The sequence below is a fragment of the Ranitomeya imitator genome, chromosome 1 (assembly GCF_032444005.1).
Source record: "Ranitomeya imitator isolate aRanImi1 chromosome 1, aRanImi1.pri, whole genome shotgun sequence".
NCBI lineage: Eukaryota > Metazoa > Chordata > Amphibia > Anura > Dendrobatidae > Ranitomeya > Ranitomeya imitator.
The window spans coordinates 829,775,495-829,796,384 of record NC_091282.1 but is presented as its reverse complement, the minus strand read 5'-3'; the positions used below and the strand labels follow the sequence as shown (position 1 = coordinate 829,796,384).

General features: G+C 46.8%; 34 pseudogenes; all 34 read right to left on the bottom strand.

The window, feature by feature from the left end:
• Positions 1-5,668: 5,668 nt before the first annotated feature.
• LOC138659716 (5S ribosomal RNA) lies at positions 5,669-5,787 on the bottom strand (annotated as a pseudogene).
• A 76-nt stretch (positions 5,788-5,863) lies between these two features.
• Positions 5,864-5,982, bottom strand: LOC138658681 (5S ribosomal RNA; annotated as a pseudogene).
• A 76-nt stretch (positions 5,983-6,058) lies between these two features.
• On the bottom strand, positions 6,059-6,177 carry LOC138659640 (5S ribosomal RNA; annotated as a pseudogene).
• A 76-nt stretch (positions 6,178-6,253) lies between these two features.
• LOC138659381 (5S ribosomal RNA) lies at positions 6,254-6,372 on the bottom strand (annotated as a pseudogene).
• Positions 6,373-7,034: 662 nt separating this feature from the next.
• LOC138659888 (5S ribosomal RNA) lies at positions 7,035-7,153 on the bottom strand (annotated as a pseudogene).
• A 76-nt stretch (positions 7,154-7,229) lies between these two features.
• Positions 7,230-7,348, bottom strand: LOC138658724 (5S ribosomal RNA; annotated as a pseudogene).
• A 76-nt stretch (positions 7,349-7,424) lies between these two features.
• LOC138659504 (5S ribosomal RNA) lies at positions 7,425-7,543 on the bottom strand (annotated as a pseudogene).
• A 76-nt stretch (positions 7,544-7,619) lies between these two features.
• Positions 7,620-7,738, bottom strand: LOC138659722 (5S ribosomal RNA; annotated as a pseudogene).
• A 76-nt stretch (positions 7,739-7,814) lies between these two features.
• LOC138659024 (5S ribosomal RNA) lies at positions 7,815-7,933 on the bottom strand (annotated as a pseudogene).
• An 860-nt stretch (positions 7,934-8,793) lies between these two features.
• LOC138659380 (5S ribosomal RNA) lies at positions 8,794-8,912 on the bottom strand (annotated as a pseudogene).
• A 271-nt stretch (positions 8,913-9,183) lies between these two features.
• LOC138659023 (5S ribosomal RNA) lies at positions 9,184-9,302 on the bottom strand (annotated as a pseudogene).
• Positions 9,303-9,769: 467 nt separating this feature from the next.
• Positions 9,770-9,888, bottom strand: LOC138659379 (5S ribosomal RNA; annotated as a pseudogene).
• A 76-nt stretch (positions 9,889-9,964) lies between these two features.
• Positions 9,965-10,083, bottom strand: LOC138659667 (5S ribosomal RNA; annotated as a pseudogene).
• Positions 10,084-10,944: 861 nt separating this feature from the next.
• LOC138658680 (5S ribosomal RNA) lies at positions 10,945-11,063 on the bottom strand (annotated as a pseudogene).
• Positions 11,064-11,529: 466 nt separating this feature from the next.
• LOC138659503 (5S ribosomal RNA) lies at positions 11,530-11,648 on the bottom strand (annotated as a pseudogene).
• A 76-nt stretch (positions 11,649-11,724) lies between these two features.
• Positions 11,725-11,843, bottom strand: LOC138658758 (5S ribosomal RNA; annotated as a pseudogene).
• An 861-nt stretch (positions 11,844-12,704) lies between these two features.
• On the bottom strand, positions 12,705-12,823 carry LOC138658679 (5S ribosomal RNA; annotated as a pseudogene).
• Positions 12,824-12,899: 76 nt separating this feature from the next.
• On the bottom strand, positions 12,900-13,018 carry LOC138658678 (5S ribosomal RNA; annotated as a pseudogene).
• A 271-nt stretch (positions 13,019-13,289) lies between these two features.
• Positions 13,290-13,408, bottom strand: LOC138659666 (5S ribosomal RNA; annotated as a pseudogene).
• A 76-nt stretch (positions 13,409-13,484) lies between these two features.
• Positions 13,485-13,603, bottom strand: LOC138659022 (5S ribosomal RNA; annotated as a pseudogene).
• Positions 13,604-14,121: 518 nt separating this feature from the next.
• On the bottom strand, positions 14,122-14,240 carry LOC138659639 (5S ribosomal RNA; annotated as a pseudogene).
• Positions 14,241-14,511: 271 nt separating this feature from the next.
• LOC138659664 (5S ribosomal RNA) lies at positions 14,512-14,630 on the bottom strand (annotated as a pseudogene).
• Positions 14,631-15,686: 1,056 nt separating this feature from the next.
• On the bottom strand, positions 15,687-15,805 carry LOC138659502 (5S ribosomal RNA; annotated as a pseudogene).
• Positions 15,806-16,467: 662 nt separating this feature from the next.
• LOC138659895 (5S ribosomal RNA) lies at positions 16,468-16,586 on the bottom strand (annotated as a pseudogene).
• A 76-nt stretch (positions 16,587-16,662) lies between these two features.
• Positions 16,663-16,781, bottom strand: LOC138658723 (5S ribosomal RNA; annotated as a pseudogene).
• A 76-nt stretch (positions 16,782-16,857) lies between these two features.
• LOC138659500 (5S ribosomal RNA) lies at positions 16,858-16,976 on the bottom strand (annotated as a pseudogene).
• A 76-nt stretch (positions 16,977-17,052) lies between these two features.
• LOC138659925 (5S ribosomal RNA) lies at positions 17,053-17,171 on the bottom strand (annotated as a pseudogene).
• A 76-nt stretch (positions 17,172-17,247) lies between these two features.
• On the bottom strand, positions 17,248-17,366 carry LOC138659021 (5S ribosomal RNA; annotated as a pseudogene).
• An 860-nt stretch (positions 17,367-18,226) lies between these two features.
• On the bottom strand, positions 18,227-18,345 carry LOC138659378 (5S ribosomal RNA; annotated as a pseudogene).
• Positions 18,346-18,616: 271 nt separating this feature from the next.
• Positions 18,617-18,735, bottom strand: LOC138659020 (5S ribosomal RNA; annotated as a pseudogene).
• A 467-nt stretch (positions 18,736-19,202) lies between these two features.
• Positions 19,203-19,321, bottom strand: LOC138659377 (5S ribosomal RNA; annotated as a pseudogene).
• A 76-nt stretch (positions 19,322-19,397) lies between these two features.
• LOC138659663 (5S ribosomal RNA) lies at positions 19,398-19,516 on the bottom strand (annotated as a pseudogene).
• An 861-nt stretch (positions 19,517-20,377) lies between these two features.
• Positions 20,378-20,496, bottom strand: LOC138658677 (5S ribosomal RNA; annotated as a pseudogene).
• A 76-nt stretch (positions 20,497-20,572) lies between these two features.
• LOC138658676 (5S ribosomal RNA) lies at positions 20,573-20,691 on the bottom strand (annotated as a pseudogene).
• Between the last annotated feature and the right edge of the window lie 199 nt (positions 20,692-20,890).

The window sequence follows — 20,890 nt, the reverse complement described above, 5'->3', positions numbered from 1 at the left end:
CTAGGTATATGGTAGATAAGCAGCAGCAGCAGACAGTTATGGAGCTTTATGAGGTATGCAGTGACATCTATGTACCCACATACAGTGCCTGCAGGCCTTGCACTGATGTGGATATGTGCACATAGACTCCCCTGCCTACCTGACGCTGAAATCTTGGGACCCCCGAATTAGCCCTAAAAAGGACTGTTGGTTTCTCTGCAGTTGTGGACTGAACACTTGCAGTCCCACACTGACTGTTAAAAAAAAAGATGATTATGTACCTATCTCAGCAGCAGTTCTCCCTACACTCGCTAAATCCGGACCAGAATGCAGCGAGCAGGGCGGCGCCAGGTCTCTTATAGACCTGATGACTTTGTGCGGCCAGCCAATCACTGTAATACCACAACAAAGATGGCTGCGGCATTACAGTGCATGGCAGACAATCCCTGAATTGTCATTGGCACTCTAAAGAGCACCAGAATTGCAGGGCAGAGACCCAAGCTCCTGCCGAAAAATCCTGAAAATACTTGGTGCTTGCCAAGTACACCAAGCATAGTGATGCCCGGGAGAGTATTGAGTAGTGGAGAGTATGTTTGCTCATCACTAGTGCAGATATATCAGATGGATTGATGTTTGTTTTATCATTATGTCGGTTATTCATTAAATTGGAAATCATGTGAAACTTTAATTCTTTTGTGACTTTTTGAGGGTCAAAGGTCATCATTCTATAGTTTACTCTTTTCCTTCGAGCACCATCCTCTCATACATAGAATGCACCACTTCTGACTGACTTTATTTATTACTTCAGATGTTGCAACCACATCATCCACTCCTGCAATGCCAGCCTCTAGTAATTTTTCTTCAGATATAGCATCCATATCTACATCCAATCCTGCTACCAATAATCCAGTTTCAGCAGACATACCATCATTGCCTGTTGCTGCCTGTGGTGACATTTTACAAGAGGAAACTCCCAAATCTGTACCCTTAATGGAGTTTGCAATTCATGAGAAAGATTTGGGACTATGGAACATTAACCCCTTCACGCCGTGGCCCTTTTTCGCTTTTGTGTTTTCATTTTTTGCTCCCCTCCTTCCAAGAGCCATAACTTTTTTATTTTTCCATCAATATGGTCATGTGAGGGCTTGTTTTTTGTGGGACGAGTTGTATTTTTGAGCAGCACCATTGGTTTTACCATGTCTTGTACTAGAAAACGGGAAAAAATTCCAAGTGTGGTGAAATTGCAAAAAAAATGCAATCCCACACTGGTTTTTTGTTTGGCTTTTTTGCTAGATTTACTAAATGCTAAAACTGACTTGATATTATGATTCTCCAGGTCATTATGAGTTCATAGACACCTAACATGTCTAGGTTATTTTTTATCTAAGTGGTGAAAAAAAAAATCAAAACTTTGCTAAAAAAAAAAAAGCGCCATTTTCCGATACCCATAGTGTCTACAATTTTCGTGATCTGGGGTCAGTTGAGGACTTATTTATTGTGTGCCAAGCTGATGTTTTTAATGATACCACTTTTGCGCAGATATGTTCTTTTGATCGCCCGTTATTGCATTTTAATGCAATGTCGCGGCGATCAAAAAAAAGGAATTCTGGTTGTTTGAATTTTTTTCTCGCTACGCTGTTTAGCGATCAGGTTAATGCTTTTTTTATTGATAGATCGGGTGATTATGAAGGCGGCGATACCAAATATGTGTAGCTTTTTTTTTTATTGTTTTATTCTGGATGGGGCGAAAGGGAGGCGATTTAAACTTTTATATTTTTTTTATTTTTTTCATATATCTAAAAACATTTTCTTTTTAGCCTCCAATAGCCTCCATGAGAGTCTAGAAGCTGGCATAACTCGATTGGCACAGCTACATAGCAGCAATCATCAGATCACTGCTATGTAGCTGAATTGCAGACTTGCTATGAGCGCCGACCACAGGGTGGTGCTCTCAGCAGGCCGGCATCAGTAACCATAGAGGTCTCTAGGACCTCTATAGTTACCATCCTGATGCATCGCTGAAATGCAAAGAAATCAAAGGGAAAGCTGAATCTTTTTCTGCTGGACTCAACAAACAGGTGTGAGGGCCTGGGAAAAAAGCTGCGATGAATGAGAAAGTGTTAAAACTAAATGGGAACAGCATGGAGAAGATGCCTGAATGCATTTTTTACTCACATATGGTTTCTGGGAATAATGTGTTAGACTATTGCGCCGGTGTTATGGATTTATTGGAAGACATACCAAACCAAACCTAATTTTTTTGCATTTACATTTTGGGAGGTCACTACCTCATTCATAATTGTCAGCTTGATAGTGGAAAACATATTCCCCAGCACTGTACAATGCCAGCTAAAACCTGCCCACTTGAAATTTGGACTTGGGCTGTTACCACCACCACGTCCACTGCCATGTCATTATGCGGCCCTTGCTGGACATTTTCAGAGTGCCAGCAGTTGCCATGAGTTTGGGAAAGGCCCTCAGTTGGCCCTGTATCATACATTTGGGAGAGCTCTCACTCCTACTTTTGGGAGGTCACTCTCTCAAGACAAATAGTTAGCCAGATAGTGGAATACATATTCCCCATCCCTTTATAACGACAAATAAAACATGCCTATTTGAATTTTGGGCTTTGCCCGCCACCATCTCCATGTCCACTGCCATGTCATTATGCTGACCTCGCTGACCATTAGCAGAGTGCCAGCAGGTGCTGTGAAAGCTGATTTTGGTAAGGGCCCTCAGGTGGCCCTGTATCATACATTTAAGAAAGCTTGTCATAATTTTTATGCTCTTCATCAGCCATTCCAGTCCACACCTGCCAGAGCTTTTCTGTTCCTCAGCCGGCCCTTTCTGCACACGTGGTTCCAGAGATCCTACAGTGCCTGCCTGCATTTTTCTCTCTCCTCCAGGCCATAGCAGCTTACCTGCTGTAGGGGTCAGCTGCCACCTTCTGTATTTCAACCATGCAGTAGCACCTGGTGTCACTTCTTTGTCCCTGCTTGGGTTGCTGTTTTCACCTGCTGCCACTTGTTGGATTGGGAAGGCCATCTAGTTACTTTCAGGCTTTCAGAGGGATACAGAACAGTGATTCCACCAACTTGCCAGTCACAGTCTCCATCTGCTGGGTTGGCTGTAGTGGAAGAGGTGTTGGTCCCCGCTATACTAGTTCTACTCTGTTGCAATTGATGCGACTGTTGGTGTCTGCCACTAATTTTTGAAAATGTATAGACTACTTGTTGGGTCTCCTTCATGCGTATTGCCTGTAGCAGTAGGCCTCCGAGAGCATATTCCTGCAATTATGTCTTACTATCCTTACATTTTTCTTACAATTGTCTATGAAACTGATATTTGTGGAACCAGAGTGTGGCTGAGCTGTTGCATCAGGGCATCCTACACCAATCCCTCACCTTACTGTGACATTCAATTGAAAGCTGTGAACTGTTCAGTCTGCCCCGTGTATCACAGAAGTGTGATGCTCAGAGTTAATTACAGAATGGTGTATACAGACTGGGCCCTGCCATCTGAAATCATCGCACTCTAATCAGCATGTCCATTTCTCTATTTTTCCCATAGGTATGTTACCCAGCTTTTCCACATTGACTTTCCTTACTTCTGCTGCTTTCATTCACTTGGTATGTGCTTCAACTAACTCCTGCTTAACCCAAGTGTTGTTTATGACCTTGTTTACTTTGGCTTGATCATATGCATCTGGTCAACTCTTAATTATGTGAACAAGATGAGCACAAACCACTCCTCTCTGCTACACACCTGAATGCACTTTGTTGCACATATATTGTATAGCATAAGTCTGCAAGACGTCAGTCTGCCCCGTGTATCAGATAAGTGTATCATAGAAGTGTGATGCTCAGAATTAATTCCAGAATTGAACCAGAAGGGAACTGAAGGAAACTGGAAAAAGTCACTGTAAACAATGTTTCTCTTTGTCTTCACTCTGACCCCTACAATCCTTCACTTTCTACCACCCAAATAATCACTGCATCTAGTAAGGAACTGTTTATCTCACCCTCCATCCTTCCCATCTGTCTCACCTGTTCCTCAACAAAGAATCCTCTATCTCCAAACACAGACAGCATGTGGGAGCAGTAGAGGGCACAAAGGAGCTAACACTTTATCTGCTCCTCCTCATTGCCGGCAACATCTCTCCAAATTCTAGCCCTCTTAACCACATCACCACAGTCATTTCTAACTCCCATCCATGCTTTATCACAAATTTCCGTAACCGCTCTAACCTTATACTCATTCACTCATTCACCCAGCCCCCGCTTCCCCAGTCCCCTTAACAGGAGCTCTATGGAACGCTAGCTCTGTCTGCAACAAACTTTCCTACATCCATGAGCTTTTCATTAATCACAAACTTTCCTTCCTCTCTATCACTGAAACCTGGCTCAGCTCCTCTGACACAGTCTCTCTTACTGCACTTTAATATTGCGGATTCCACCTTTCACACACACCCCTCCCTAGCAGCAAACATGGTGGAGGAGTTGGTTTTCTCCTGTCAGATAACTGATCCTTCACCTACATCCTACTGCCACCCTCTGTTACCCTCCTTTGCTTTGAGGTGCACTCTGTGCGCATCTACTACTCCACCAACCCCCCCATTCACCGGCTTCTCATTCTTGTCAATCCCTTCACTGGCTCAACATTACCGAGAGACACCAGTTCAAAACTCTAACCATGGCATACAAAGCCATGCACAACCTGTGTTCTCCATAAATCTGTGACCTTGTCTCCCAGTACCTACCAGCAAGCAACCTCCTCACAAGATCTCCTTCTCAACTCCCCTCTTATCTATTCTTCTCACAATCGAATACAAGATTTCTTTTGCGCATCCCTGTCCTCTTGAACTCTCAACCCCAACATATCAGACTCTCGCCTACTGTGGAAACCATCAAAAGGAACTTGAAGACCTACAATCTGCAGTAACCACTGATCCACCGCTACACGACCAGCTCTGCCCTCACCTATTGAATTCTCACCAATCCCTTGTAGATTGTGAGCCCTCGTGGGCATGGTCCTGTCTTCTCATGTACCAATTGTGACTTGTATTGATTAAGATAACTGTACCTGTTTTTAATTATGTATACCCTTCCTCACATGTAAAATGCCATGGAATAAATGGCGCTGTAATAATAAGTAATCCAAAACCCAGCTGCACTGTCATTTTTCGATTTGTACCGAGTGTGAATTGAGGCCACAACTGTCCCTCAGTTGATATTATGAACAGTTGAGAATGATTATTGCAAATTCAGTTAACTTAATGCAAACCGAACATTCAAATATTTGCATTCTCATCTCTAATTCCCAGCCAGTCTCCCATGCTGGTACTTGCCCAGCCTCAAGCTGCTTTGCATTTGCGATCTGACGAGGGCAGGCACATTCAGCTTAGAGTGGCCATTGACAGACAGTTAGCACCTGTGCGGGTCTTTTCAAGCGGAAAAAATCGTAAGTGTAAGCTTTGATAAAAACAAAACAATGTGGGAACCGTGCCAGGGATTCCCTGCCAGTCTACCAAGCTGATACTTGCCCAGCCTCAAGCTACTTTGCATTTGTGATCTGACGAAGGCAGGAACATTGAGCTTAGTGCGGCCATTGATGGATTGTTAGCAACTCCGCAAGTTTTTTCAAGAGGAAGAGAATCGTAATACAAAGCTTTGATGAAAACTAAAAAGCATGTCAACGGTACCAGGAATTCCCAGCCAGTCTCCCATGCTGGTACTTGCCCAGCCTCAAGCTGCTTTGCATTTGCGATCTGACGAGGGCAGGCACATTCAGCTTAGAGTGACCGTTGACAGATAGTTAGCACCAGTGCGGGTCTTTTCAAGCGGAAAAAAATCGTAAGGGTAAGCTTTGATAAAAACAAAAAGCACGTCAACGGTACCAGGGATTCCCAGCCAGTCTCCCATGCTGGTACTTGCCCAGCCTCAAGCTGCTTTGCATTTGCGATCTGACGAGGGCAGGCACATTCAGCTTAGAGTGACCGTTGACAGATAGTTAGCACCAGTGCGGGTCTTTTCAAGCGGAAAAAAATCGTAAGGGTAAGCTTTGATAAAAACAAAAAGCACGTCAACGGTACCAGGGATTCCCAGCCAGTCTCCCATGCTGGTACTTGCCCAGCCTCAAGCTGCTTTGCAATTGCGATCTGACGAGGGCAGGCACATTCAGCTTAGAGTGACCGTTGACAGATAGTTAGCACCAGTGCGGGTCTTTTCAAGCGGAAAAAAATCGTAAGGGTAAGCTTTGATAAAAACAAGAAGCACGTCAACGGTACCAGGGATTCCCAGCCAGTCTCCCATGCTGGTACTTGCCCAGCCTCAAGCTGCTTTGCATTTGCGATCTGACGAGGGCAGGCACATTCAGCTTAGAGTGACCATTGACAGATCGTTAGCACCAGTGCGGGTCTTTTCAAGCGGAAAAAAATCGTAAGGGTAAGCTTTGATAAAAACAAAAAGCACGTTAGCGGTACCAGGGATTCCCAGCCAGTCTCCCATGCTGGTACTTGCCCAGCCTCAAGCTGCTTAGCATTTGCGATCTGACGAGAGCAGGCACATTCAGCTTAGAGTGACCATTGACAGATAGTGAGCAACTCTGCGGGCCTTTTCAAGAGGAATAGAATCGTAAGGGTAAGCTTTGATGAAAAAAAAAGAAACGTCAATGGCACCAGGGATTCCCAGCCAGTCTCCCATGCTGGTACTTGCCCAGCCTCAAGCTGCTTTGCATTTGCGATCTGACGAGGGGAGGCACATTCAGCTTAGAGTGGCCATTGACAGACAGTTAGCACCTGTGCGGGTCTTTTCAAGCGGAAAAAATCGTAAGTGTAAGCTTTGATAAAAACAAAACAATGTGGGAACCGTGCCAGGGATTCCCTGCCAGTCTACCAAGCTGATACTTGCCCAGCCTCAAGCTACTTTGCATTTGTGATCTGACGAAGGCAGGAACATTGAGCTTAGTGCGGCCATTGATGGATTGTTAGCAACTCCGCAAGTTTTTTCAAGAGGAAGAGAATCGTAATACAAAGCTTTGATGAAAACTAAAAAGCATGTCAACGGTACCAGGGATTCCCAGCCAGTCTCCCATGCTGGTACTTGCCCAGCCTCAAGCTGCTTTGCATTTGCGATCTGACGAGGGCAGGCACATTCAGCTTAGAGTGACCGTTGACAGATAGTTAGCACCAGTGCGGGTCTTTTCAAGCGGAAAAAAATCGTAAGGGTAAGCTTTGATAAAAACAAAAAGCACGTCAACGGTACCAGGGATTCCCAGCCAGTCTCCCATGCTGGTACTTGCCCAGCCTCAAGCTGCTTTGCATTTGCGATCTGACGAGGGCAGGAACATTCAGCTTAGAGTGACCGTTGACAGATAGTTAGCACCAGTGCGGGTCTTTTCAAGCGGAAAAAAATCGTAAGGGTAAGCTTTGATAAAAACAAAAAGCACGTCAACGGTACCAGGGATTCCCAGCCAGTCTCCCATGCTGGTACTTGCCCAGCCTCAAGCTGCTTTGCATTTGCGATCTGAAGAGGGCAGGCACATTCAGCTTAGAGTGACCGTTGACAGATAATTAGCACCAGTGCGGGTCTTTTCAAGCGGAAAAAAATCGTAAGGGTAAGCTTTGATAAAAACAAAAAGCACGTCAACGGTACCAGGGATTCCCAGACAGTCTCCCATGCCGGTACTTGCCCAGCCTCAAGCTGCTTAGCATTTGCGATCTGACGAGAGCAGGCACATTCAGCTTAGAGTGGCCATTGACAGATAGTGAGCAACTCTGCGGGCCTTTTCAAGAGGAATAGAATCGTAAGGGTAAGCTTTGATGAAAAAAAAAGAAACGTCAATGGCACCAGGGATTCCCAGCCAGTCTCCCATGCTGGTACTTGCCCAGCCTCAAGCTGCTTTGCATTTGCGATCTGACGAGGGCAGGCACATTCAGCTTAGAGTGGCCATTGACAGACAGTTAGCACCTGTGCGGGTCTTTTCAAGCGGAAAAAATCGTAAGTGTAAGCTTTGATAAAAACAAAACAATGTGGGAACCGTGCCAGGGATTCCCTGCCAGTCTACCAAGCTGATACTTGCCCAGCCTCAAGCTACTTTGCATTTGTGATCTGACGAAGGCAGGAACATTGAGCTTAGTGCGGCCATTGATGGATTGTTAGCAACTCCGCAAGTTTTTTCAAGAGGAAGAGAATCGTAATACAAAGCTTTGATGAAAACTAAAAAGCATGTCAACGGTACCAGGAATTCCCAGCCAGTCTCCCATGCTGGTACTTGCCCAGCCTCAAGTAGCTCAGCATTTGCGATCTGACGAGGGCAGGCCCATTCAGAATAAAGAAGTAATTGACAGATAGGTCTGTAGCACAAATTTGGGTCTTTTCAAGCGGCAAAAAATCGTAAGGGTAAGCTTTGATAAAAACAAAAAGCACGTTAACGGTACCAGGGATTCCCAGCCAGTCTCCCATGCTGGTACTTGCCCAGCCTCAAGCTGCTTTGCATTAGCGATCTGACGAGGGCAGGCACATTCAGCTTAGAGTGACCGTTGACAGATAGTTAGCACCAGTGCGGGTCTTTTCAAGCGGAAAAAAATCGTAAGGGTAAGCTTTGATAAAAACAAAAAGCACGTCAACGGTACCAGGGATTCCCAGCCAGTCTCCCATGCTGTACTTGCCCAGCCTCAAGCTGCTTTGCATTTGCGATCTGACGAGGGCAGGCACATTCAGCTTAGAGTGACCGTTGACAGATAGTTAGCAAAAGTGCGGGTCTTTTCAAGCGGAAAAAAATCGTAAGGGTAAGCTTTGATAAAAACAAAAAGCACGTCAACGGTACCAGGGATTCCCAGCCAGTCTCCCATGCTGGTACTTGCCCAGCCTCAAGCTGCTTTGCATTTGCGATCTGACGAGGGCAGGCACATTCAGCTTAGAGTGACCATTGACAGATCGTTAGCACCAGTGCGGGTCTTTTCAAGCGGAAAAAAATCGTAAGGGTAAGCTTTGATAAAAACAAAAAGCACGTCAGCGGTACCAGGGATTCCCAGCCAGTGTCCCATGCTGGTACTTGCCCAGCCTCAAGCTGCTTAGCATTTGCGATCTGACGAGAGCTGGCACATTCAGCTTAGAGTGGCCATTGACAGATAGTGAGCAACTCTGCGGGCCTTTTCAAGAGGAATAGAATCGTAAGGGTAAGCTTTGATGAAAAAAAAAGAAACGTCAATGGCACCAGGGATTCCCAGCCAGTCTCCCATGCTGGTACTTGCCCAGCCTCAAGCTGCTTTGCATTTGCGATCTGACGAGGGCAGGCACATTCAGCTTAGAGTGGCCATTGACAGACAGTTAGCACCTGTGCGGGTCTTTTCAAGCGGAAAAAATCGTAAGTGTAAGCTTTGATAAAAACAAAACAATGTGGGAACCGTGCCAGGGATTCCCTGCCAGTCTACCAAGCTGATACTTGCCCAGCCTCAAGCTACTTTGCATTTGTGATCTGACGAAGGCAGGAACATTGAGCTCAGTGCGGCCATTGATGGATTGTTAGCAACTCCGCAAGTTTTTTCAAGAGGAAGAGAATCGTAATACAAAGCTTTGATGAAAACTAAAAAGCATGTCAACGGTACCAGGGATTCCCAGCCAGTCTCCCATGCTGGTATTTGCCCAGCCTCAAGCTGCTTTGCATTTGCGATCTGACGAGGGCAGGCACATTCAGCTTAGAGTGACCGTTGACAGATAGTTAGCACCAGTGCGGGTCTTTTCAAGCGGAAAAAAATCGTAAGGGTAAGCTTTGATAAAAACCAAAAGCACGTCAACGGTACCAGGGATTCCCAGCCAGTCTCCCATGCTGGTACTTGCCCAGCCTCAAGCTGCTTTGCATTTGCGATCTGACGAGGGCAGGCACATTCAGCTTAGAGTGACCATTGACAGATCGTTAGCACCAGTGCGGGTCTTTTCAAGCGGAAAAAAATCGTAAGGGTAAGCTTTGATAAAAACAAAAAGCACGTCAACGGTACCAGGGATTCCCAGCCAGTCTCCCATGCTGGTACTTGCCCAGCCTCAAGCTGCTTAGCATTTGCGATCTGACGAGAGCAGGCACATTCAGCTTAGAGTGGCCATTGACAGATAGTGAGCAACTCTGCGGGCCTTTTCAAGAGGAATAGAATCGTAAGGGTAAGCTTTGATGAAAAAAAAAGAAACGTCAATGGCACCAGGGATTCCCAGCCAGTCTCCCATGCTGGTACTTGCCCAGCCTCAAGCTGCTTTAAATTTGCGATCTGACGAGGGCAGGCACATTCAGCTTAGAGTGGCCATTGACAGACAGTTAGCACCTGTGCGGGTCTTTTCAAGCGGAAAAAATCGTAAGTGTAAGCTTTGATAAAAACAAAACAATGTGGGAACCGTGCCAGGGATTCCCTGCCAGTCTACCAAGCTGATACTTGCCCAGCCTCAAGCTACTTTGCATTTGTGATCTGACGAAGGCAGGAACATTGAGCTTAGTGCGGCCATTGATGGATTGTTAGCAACTCCGCAAGTTTTTTCAAGAGGAAGAGAATCGTAATACAAAGCTTTGATGAAAACTAAAAAGCATGTCAACGGTACCAGGAATTCCCAGCCAGTCTCCCATGCTGGTACTTGCCCAGCCTCAAGTAGCTCAGCATTTGCGATTTGACGAGGGCAGGCCCATTCAGAATAAAGAAGTAATTGACAGATAGGTCTGTAGCACAAATTTGGGTCTTTTCAAGCGGCAAAAAATCGTAAGGGTAAGCTTTGATAAAAACAAAAAGCACGTTAACGGTACCAGGGATTCCCAGCCAGTCTCCCATGCTGGTACTTGCCCAGCCTCAAGCTGCTTTGCATTTGCGATCTGACGAGGGCAGGCACATTCAGCTTAGAGTGACCGTTGACAGATAGTTAGCACCAGTGCGGGTCTTTTCAAGCGGAAAAAAATCGTAAGGGTAAGCTTTGATAAAAACAAAAAGCACGTCAACGGTACCAGGGATTCCCAGCCAGTCTCCCATGCTGGTACTTGCCCAGCCTCAAGCTGCTTTGCATTTGCGATCTGACGAGGGCAGGCACATTCAGCTTAGAGTGACCGTTGACAGATAGTTAGCACCAGTGCGGGTCTTTTCAAGCGGAAAAAAATCGTAAGGGTAAGCTTTGATTAAAACAAAAAGCACGTCAACGGTACCAGGGATTCCCAGCCAGTCTCCCATGCTGGTACTTGCCCAGCCTCAAGCTGCTTTGCATTTGCGATCTGACGAGGGCAGGCAGATTCAGCTTAGAGTGACCGTTGACAGATCGTTAGCACCAGTGCGGGTCTTTTCAAGCGGAAAAAAATCGTAAGGGTAAGCTTTGATAAAAACAAAAAGCACGTCAGCGGTACCAGGGATTCCCAGCCAGTCTCCCATGCTGGTACTTGCCCAGCCTCAAGCTGCTAAGCATTTGCGATCTGAAGAGGGCAGGCACATTCAGCTTAGAGTGACCGTTGACAGATAGTTAGCACCAGTGCGGGTCTTTTCAAGCGGAAAAAAATCGTAAGGGTAAGCTTTGATAAAAACAAAAAGCACGTCAACGGTACCAGGGATTCCCAGCCAGTCTCCCATGCTGGTACTTGCCCAGCCTCAAGCTGCTTTGCATTTGCGATCTGAAGAGGGCAGGCACATTCAGCTTAGAGTGACCGTTGACAGATAGTTAGCACCAGTGCGGGTCTTTTCAAGCGGAAAAAAATCGTAAGGGTAAGCTTTGATAAAAACAAAAAGCACGTCAACGGTACCAGGGATTCCCAGCCAGTCTCCCATGCTGGTACTTGCCCAGCCTCAAGCTGCTTAGCATTTGCAATCTGACGAGAGCAGGCACATTCAGCTTAGAGTGGCCATTGACAGATAGTGAGCAACTCTGCGGGCCTTTTCAAGAGGAATAGAATCGTAAGGGTAAGCTTTGATGAAAAAAAAAGAAACGTCAATGGCACCAGGGATTCCCAGCCAGTCTCCCATGCTGGTACTTGCCCAGCCTCAAGCTGCTTTGCATTTGCGATCTGACGAGGGCAGGCACATTCAGCTTAGAGTGGCCATTAACAGACAGTTAGCACCTGTGCGGGTCTTTTCAAGCGGAAAAAATCGTAAGTGTAAGCTTTGATAAAAACAAAACAATGTGGGAACCGTGCCAGGGATTCCCTGCCAGTCTACCAAGCTGATACTTGCCCAGCCTCAAGCTACTTTGCATTTGTGATCTGACGAAGGCAGGAACATTGAGCTTAGTGCGGCCATTGATGGATTGTTAGCAACTCCGCAAGTTTTTTCAAGAGGAAGAGAATCGTAATACAAAGCTTTGATGAAAACTAAAAAGCATGTCAACGGTACCAGGAATTCCCAGCCAGTCTCCCATGCTGGTACTTGCCCAGCCTCAAGTAGCTCAGCATTTGCGATCTGACGAGGGCAGGCCCATTCAGCATAAAGAAGTAATTGACAGATAGGTCTGTAGCACAAATTTGGGTCTTTTCAAGCGGCAAAAAATCGTAAGGGTAAGCTTTGATAAAAACAAAAAGCACGTTAACGGTACCAGGGATTCCCAGCCAGTCTCCCATGCTGGTACTTGCCCAGCCTCAAGCTGCTTTGCATTTGCGATCTGACGATGGCAGGCACATTCAGCTTAGAGTGACCGTTGACAGATACTTAGCACCAGTGCGGGTCTTTTCAAGCGGAAAAAAATCGTAAGGGTAAGCTTTGATAAAAACAAAAAGCACGTCAACGGTACCAGGGATTCCCAGCCAGTCTCCCATGCTGGTACTTGCCCAGCCTCAAGCTGCTTTGCATTTGCGATCTGACGAGGGCAGGCACATTCAGCTTAGAGTGACCGTTGACAGATAGTTAGCACCAGTGCGGGTCTTTTCAAGCGGAAAAAAATCGTAAGGGTAAGCTTTGATAAAAACAAAAAGCACGTCAACGGTACCAGGGATTCCCAGCCAGTCTCCCATGCTGGTACTTGCCCAGCCTCAAGCTGCTTTGCATTTGCGATCTGACGAGGGCAGGCACATTCAGCTTAGAGTGACCGTTGACAGATAGTTAGCACCAGTGCGGGTCTTTTCAAGCGGAAAAAAATCGTAAGGGTAAGCTTTAATAAAAACAAAAAGCACGTCAACGGTACCAGGGATTCCCAGCCAGTCTCCCATGCTGGTACTTGCCCAGCCTCAAGCTGCTAAGCATTTGCGATCTGAAGAGGGCAGGCACATTCAGCTTAGAGTGACCGTTGACAGATAGTTAGCACCAGTGCGGGTCTTTTCAAGCGGAAAAAAATCGTAAGGGTAAGCTTTGATAAAAACAAAAAGCACGTCAACGGTACCAGGGATTCCCAGCCAGTCTCCCATGCTGGTACTTGCCCAGCCTCAAGCTGCTTAGCATTTGCGATCTGACGAGAGCAGGCACATTCAGCTTAGAGTGGCCATTGACAGATAGTGAGCAACTCTGCGGGCCTTTTCAAGAGGAATAGAATCGTAAGGGTAAGCTTTGATGAAAAAAAAAGAAACGTCAATGGCACCAGGGATTCCCAGCCAGTCTCCCATGCTGGTACTTGCCCAGCCTCAAGCTGCTTTGCATTTGCGATCTGACGAGGGCAGGCACATTCAGCTTAGAGTGGCCATTGACAGACAGTTAGCACCTGTGCGGGTCTTTTCAAGCGGAAAAAATCGTAAGTGTAAGCTTTGATAAAAACAAAACAATGTGGGAACCGTGCCAGGTATTCCCTGCCAGTCTACCAAGCTGATACTTGCCCAGCCTCAAGCTACTTTGCATTTGTGATCTGACGAAGGCAGGAACATTGAGCTTAGTGCGGCCATTGATGGATTGTTAGCAACTCCGCAAGTTTTTTCAAGAGGAAGAGAATCGTAATACAAAGCTTTGATGAAAACTAAAAAGCATGTCAACGGTACCAGGAATTCCCAGCCAGTCTCCCATGCTGGTACTTGCCCAGCCTCAAGTAGCTCAGCATTTGCGATCTGACGAGGGCAGGCCCATTCAGCATAAAGAAGTAATTGACAGATAGGTCTGTAGCACAAATTTGGGTCTTCAGCTTAGAGTGACCGTTGACAGATCGTTAGCACCAGTGCGGGTCTTTTCAAGCGGAAAAAAATCGTAAGGGTAAGCTTTGATAAAAACAAAAAGCACGTCAACGGTACCAGGGATTCCCAGCCAGTCTCCCATGCTGGTACTTGCCCAGCCTCAAGCTGCTTTGCAATTGCGATCTGACGAGGGCAGGCACATTCAGCTTAGAGTGACCGTTGACAGATAGTTAGCACCAGTGCGGGTCTTTTCAAGCGGAAAAAAATCGTAAGGGTAAGCTTTGATAAAAACAAAAAGCACGTCAACGGTACCAGGGATTCCCAGCCAGTTTCCCATGCTGGTACTTGCCCAGCCTCAAGCTGCTTTGCATTTGCGATCTGAAGAGGGCAGGCACATTCAGCTTAGAGTGACCGTTGACAGATAGTTAGCACCAGTGCGGGTCTTTTCAAGCGGAAAAAAATCGTAAGGGTAAGCTTTGATAAAAACAAAAAGCACGTCAACGGTACCAGGGATTCCCAGCCAGTCTCCCATGCTGGTACTTGCCCAGCCTCAAGCTGCTTAGCATTTGCGATCTGACGAGAGCAGGCACATTCAGCTTAGAGTGGCCATTGACAGATAGTGAGCAACTCTGCGGGCCTTTTCAAGAGGAATAGAATCGTAAGGGTAAGCTTTGATGAAAAAAAAAGAAACGTCAATGGCACCAGGGATTCCCAGCCAGTCTCCCATGCTGGTACTTGCCCAGCCTCAAGCTGCTTTGCATTTGCGATCTGACGAGGGCAGGCACATTCAGCTTAGAGTGGCCATTAACAGACAGTTAGCACCTGTGCGGGTCTTTTCAAGCGGAAAAAATCGTAAGTGTAAGCTTTGATAAAAACAAAACAATGTGGGAACCGTGCCAGGGATTCCCTGACAGTCTACCAAGCTGATACTTGCCCAGCCTCCAGCTACTTTGCATTTGTGATCTGACGAAGGCAGGAACATTGAGCTTAGTGCGGCCATTGATGGATTGTTAGCAACTCCGCAAGTTTTTTCAAGAGGAAGAGAATCGTAATACAAAGCTTTGATGAAAACTAAAAAGCATGTCAACGGTACCAGGAATTCCCAGCCAGTCTCCCATGCTGGTACTTGCCCAGCCTCAAGTAGCTCAGCATTTGCGATCTGACGAGGGCAGGCCCATTCATCATAAAGAAGTAATTGACAGATAGGTCTGTAGCACAAATTTGGGTCTTTTCAAGCGGCAAAAAATCGTAAGGGTAAGCTTTGATAAAAACAAAAAGCACGTTAACGGTACCAGGGATTCCCAGCCAGTCTCCCATGCTGGTACTTGCCCAGCCTCAAGCTGCTTTGCATTTGCGATCTGACGAGGGCAGGCACATTCAGCTTAGAGTGACCGTTGACAGATAGTTAGCACCAGTGCGGGTCTTTTCAAGCGGAAAAAAATCGTAAGGGTAAGCTTTGATAAAAACAAAAAGCACGTTAACGGTTCCAGGGATTCCCAGCCAGTCTCCCATGCTGGTACTTGCCCAGCCTCAAGCTGCTTTGCATTTGCGATCTGACGAGGGAAGGCACATTCAGCTTAGAGTGACCGTTGACAGATAGTTAGCACCAGTGCGGGTCTTTTCAAGCGGAAAAAAATCGTAAGGGTAAGCTTTGATAAAAACAAAAAGCACGTCAACGGTACCAGGGATTCCCAGCCAGTCTCCCATGCTGGTACTTGCCCAGCCTCAAGCTGCTTTGCATTTGCGATCTGAAGAGGGCAGGCACATTCAGCTTAGAGTGACCGTTGACAGATAGTTAGCACCAGTGCGGGTCTTTTCAAGCGGAAAAAAATCGTAAGGGTAAGCTTTGATAAAAACAAAAAGCACGTTAGCGGTACCAGGGATTCCCAGCCAGTCTCCCATGCTGGTACTTGCCCAGCCTCAAGCTGCTTAGCATTTGCGATCTGACGAGAGCAGGCACATTCAGCTTAGAGTGGCCATTGACAGATAGTGAGCAACTCTGCGGGCCTTTTCAAGAGGAATAGAATCGTAAGGGTAAGCTTTGATGAAAAAAAAAGAAACGTCAATGGCACCAGGGATTCCCAGCCAGTCTCCCATGCTGGTACTTGCCCAGCCTCAAGCTGCTTTGCATTTGCGATCTGACGAGGGGAGGCACATTCAGCTTAGAGTGGCCATTGACAGACAGTTAGCACCTGTGCGGGTCTTTTCAAGCGGAAAAAATCGTAAGTGTAAGCTTTGATAAAAACAAAACAATGTGGGAACCGTGCCAGGGATTCCCTGCCAGTCTACCAAGCTGATACTTGCCCAGCCTCAAGCTACTTTGCATTTGTGATCTGACGAAGGCAGGAACATTGAGCTTAGTGCGGCCATTGATGGATTGTTAGCAACTCCGCAAGTTTTTTCAAGAGGAAGAGAATCGTAATACAAAGCTTTGATGAAAACTAAAAAGCATGTCAACGGTACCAGGGATTCCCAGCGAGTCTCCCATGCTGGTACTTGCCCAGCCTCAAGCTGCTTTGCATTTGCGATCTGACGAGGGCAGGCACATTCAGCTTAGAGTGACCGTTGACAGATAGTTAGCACCAGTGCGGGTCTTTTCAAGCGGAAAAAAATCGTAAGGGTAAGCTTTGATAAAAACAAAAAGCACGTCAACGGTACCAGGGATTCCCAGCCAGTCTCCCATGCTGGTACTTGCCCAGCCTCAAGCTGCTTTGCATTTGCGATCTGACGAGGGCAGGAACATTCAGCTTAGAGTGACCGTTGACAGATAGTTAGCACCAGTGCGGGTCTTTTCAAGCGGAAAAAAATCGTAAGGGTAAGCTTTGATAAAAACAAAAAGCACGTCAACGGTACCAGGGATTCCCAGCCAGTCTCCCATGCTGGTACTTGCCCAGCCTCAAGCTGCTTTGCATTTGCGATCTGAAGAGGGCAGGCACATTCAGCTTAGAGTGACCGTTGACAGATAATTAGCACCAGTGCGGGTCTTTTCAAGCGGAAAAAAATCGTAAGGGTAAGCTTTGATAAAAACAAAAAGCACGTCAACGGTACCAGGGATTCCCAGACAGTCTCCCATGCCGGTACTTGCCCAGCCTCAAGATGCTTAGCATTTGCGATCTGACGAGAGCAGGCACATTCAGCTTAGAGTGGCCATTGACAGATAGTGAGCAACTCTGCGGGCCTTTTCAAGAGGAATAGAATCGTAAGGGTAAGCTTTGATGAAAAAAAAAGAAACGTCAATGGCACCAGGGATTCCCAGCCAGTCTCCCATGCTGGTACTTGCCCAGCCTCAAGCTGCTTTGCATTTGCGATCTGACGAGGGCAGGCACATTCAGCTTAGAGTGGCCATTGACAGACAGTTAGCACCTGTGCGGGTCTTTTCAAGCGGAAAAAATCGTAAGTGTAAGCTTTGATAAAAACAAAACAATGTGGGAACCGTGCCAGGGATTCCCTGCCAGTCTACCAAGCTGATACTTGCCCAGCCTCAAGCTACTTTGCATTTGTGATCTGACGAAGGCAGGAACATTGAGCTTAGTGCGGCCATTGATGGATTGTTAGCAACTCCGCAAGTTTTTTCAAGAGGAAGAGAATCGTAATACAAAGCTTTGATGAAAACTAAAAAGCATGTCAACGGTACCAGGAATTCCCAGCCAGTCTCCCATGCTGGTACTTGCCCAGCCTCAAGTAGCTCAGCATTTGCGATCTGACGAGGGCAGGCCCATTCAGAATAAAGAAGTAATTGACAGATAGGTCTGTAGCACAAATTTGGGTCTTTTCAAGCGGCAAAAAATCGTAAGGGTAAGCTTTGATAAAAACAAAAAGCACGTTAACGGTACCAGGGATTCCCAGCCAGTCTCCCATGCTGGTACTTGCCCAGCCTCAAGCTGCTTTGCATTAGCGATCTGACGAGGGCAGGCACATTCAGCTTAGAGTGACCGTTGACAGATAGTTAGCACCAGTGCGGGTCTTTTCAAGCGGAAAAAAATCGTAAGGGTAAGCTTTGATAAAAACAAAAAGCACGTCAACGGTACCAGGGATTCCCAGCCAGTCTCCCATGCTGTACTTGCCCAGCCTCAAGCTGCTTTGCATTTGCGATCTGACGAGGGCAGGCACATTCAGCTTAGAGTGACCGTTGACAGATAGTTAGCACCAGTGCGGGTCTTTTCAAGCGGAAAAAAATCGTAAGGGTAAGCTTTGATAAAAACAAAAAGCACGTCAACGGTACCAGGGATTCCCAGCCAGTCTCCCATGCTGGTACTTGCCCAGCCTCAAGCTGCTTTGCATTTGCGATCTGACGAGGGCAGGCACATTCAGCTTAGAGTGACCATTGACAGATCGTTAGCACCAGTGCGGGTCTTTTCAAGCGGAAAAAAATCGTAAGGGTAAGCTTTGATAAAAACAAAAAGCACGTCAGCGGTACCAGGGATTCCCAGCCAGTGTCCCATGCTGGTACTTGCCCAGCCTCAAGCTGCTTAGCATTTGCGATCTGACGAGAGCTGGCACATTCAGCTTAGAGTGGCCATTGACAGATAGTGAGCAACTCTGCGGGCCTTTTCAAGAGGAATAGAATCGTAAGGGTAAGCTTTGATGAAAAAAAAAGAAACGTCAATGGCACCAGGGATTCCCAGCCAGTCTCCCATGCTGGTACTTGCCCAGCCTCAAGCTGCTTTGCATTTGCGATCTGACGAGGGCAGGCACATTCAGCTTAGAGTGGCCATTGACAGACAGTTAGCACCTGTGCGGGTCTTTTCAAGCGGAAAAAATCGTAAGTGTAAGCTTTGATAAAAACAAAACAATGTGGGAACCGTGCCAGGGATTCCCTGCCAGTCTACCAAGCTGATACTTGCCCAGCCTCAAGCTACTTTGCATTTGTGATCTGACGAAGGCAGGAACATTGAGCTCAGTGCGGCCATTGATGGATTGTTAGCAACTCCGCAAGTTTTTTCAAGAGGAAGAGAATCGTAATACAAAGCTTTGATGAAAACTAAAAAGCATGTCAACGGTACCAGGGATTCCCAGCCAGTCTCCCATGCTGGTATTTGCCCAGCCTCAAGCTGCTTTGCATTTGCGATCTGACGAGGGCAGGCACATTCAGCTTAGAGTGACCGTTGACAGATAGTTAGCACCAGTGCGGGTCTTTTCAAGCGGAAAAAAATCGTAAGGGTAAGCTTTGATAAAAACAAAAAGCACGTCAACGGTACCAGGGATTCCCAGCCAGTCTCCCATGCTGGTACTTGCCCAGCCTCAAGCTGCTTTGCATTTGCGATCTGACGAGGGCAGGCACATTCAGCTTAGAGTGACCATTGACAGATCGTTAGTACCAGTGCGGGTCTTTTCAAGCGGAAAAAAATCGTAAGGGTAAGCTTTGATAAAAACAAAAAGCACGTCAACGGTACCAGGGATTCCCAGCCAGTCTCCCATGCTGGTACTTGCCCAGCCTCAAGCTGCTTAGCATTTGCGATCTGACGAGAGCAGGCACATTCAGCTTAGAGTGGCCATTGACAGATAGTGAGCAACTCTGCGGGCCTTTTCAAGAGGAATAGAATCGTAAGGGTAAGCTTTGATGAAAAAAAAAGAAACGTCAATGGCACCAGGGATTCCCAGCCAGTCTCCCATGCTGGTACTTGCCCAGCCTCAAGCTGCTTTAAATTTGCGATCTGACGAGGGCAGGCACATTCAGCTTAGAGTGGCCATTGACAGACAGTTAGCACCTGTGCGGGTCTTTTCAAGCGGAAAAAATCGTAAGTGTAAGCTTTGATAAAAACAAAACAATGTGGGAACCGTGCCAGGGATTCCCTGCCAGTCTACCAAGCTGATACTTGCCCAGCCTCAAGCTACTTTGCATTTGTGATCTGACGAAGGCAGGAACATTGAGCTTAGTGCGGCCATTGATGGATTGTTAGCAACTCCGCAAGTTTTTTCAAGAGGAAGAGAATCGTAATACAAAGCTTTGATGAAAACTAAAAAGCATGTCAACGGTACCAGGAATTCCCAGCCAGTCTCCCATGCTGGTACTTGCCCAGCCTCAAGTAGCTCAGCATTTGCGATTTGACGAGGGCAGGCCCATTCAGAATAAAGAAGTAATTGACAGATAGGTCTGTAGCACAAATTTGGGTCTTTTCAAGCGGCAAAAAATCGTAAGGGTAAGCTTTGATAAAAACAAAAAGCACGTTAACGGTACCAGGGATTCCCAGCCAGTCTCCCATGCTGGTACTTGCCCAGCCTCAAGCTGCTTTGCATTTGCGATCTGACGAGGGCAGGCACATTCAGCTTAGAGTGACCGTTGACAGATAGTTAGCACCAGTGCGGGTCTTTTCAAGCGGAAAAAAATCGTAAGGGTAAGCTTTGATAAAAACAAAAAGCACGTCAACGGTACCAGGGATTCCCAGCCAGTCTCCCATGCTGGTACTTGCCCAGCCTCAAGCTGCTTTGCATTTGCGATCTGACGAGGGCAGGCACATTCAGCTTAGAGTGACCGTTGACAGATAGTTAGCACCAGTGCGGGTCTTTTCAAGCGGAAAAAAATCGTAAGGGTAAGCTTTGATTAAAACAAAAAGCACGTCAACGGTACCAGGGATTCCCAGCCAGTCTCCCATGCTGGTACTTGCCCAGCCTCAAGCTGCTTTGCATTTGCGATCTGACGAGGGCAGGCACATTCAGCTTAGAGTGACCGTTGACAGATCGTTAGCACCAGTGCGGGTCTTTTCAAGCGGAAAAAAATCGTAAGGGTAAGCTTTGATAAAAACAAAAAGCACGTCAGCGGTACCAGGGATTCCCAGCCAGTCTCCCATGCCGGTACTTGCCCAGCCTCAAGCTGCTAAGCATTTGCGATCTGAAGAGGGCAGGCACATTCAGCTTAGAGTGACCGTTGACAGAT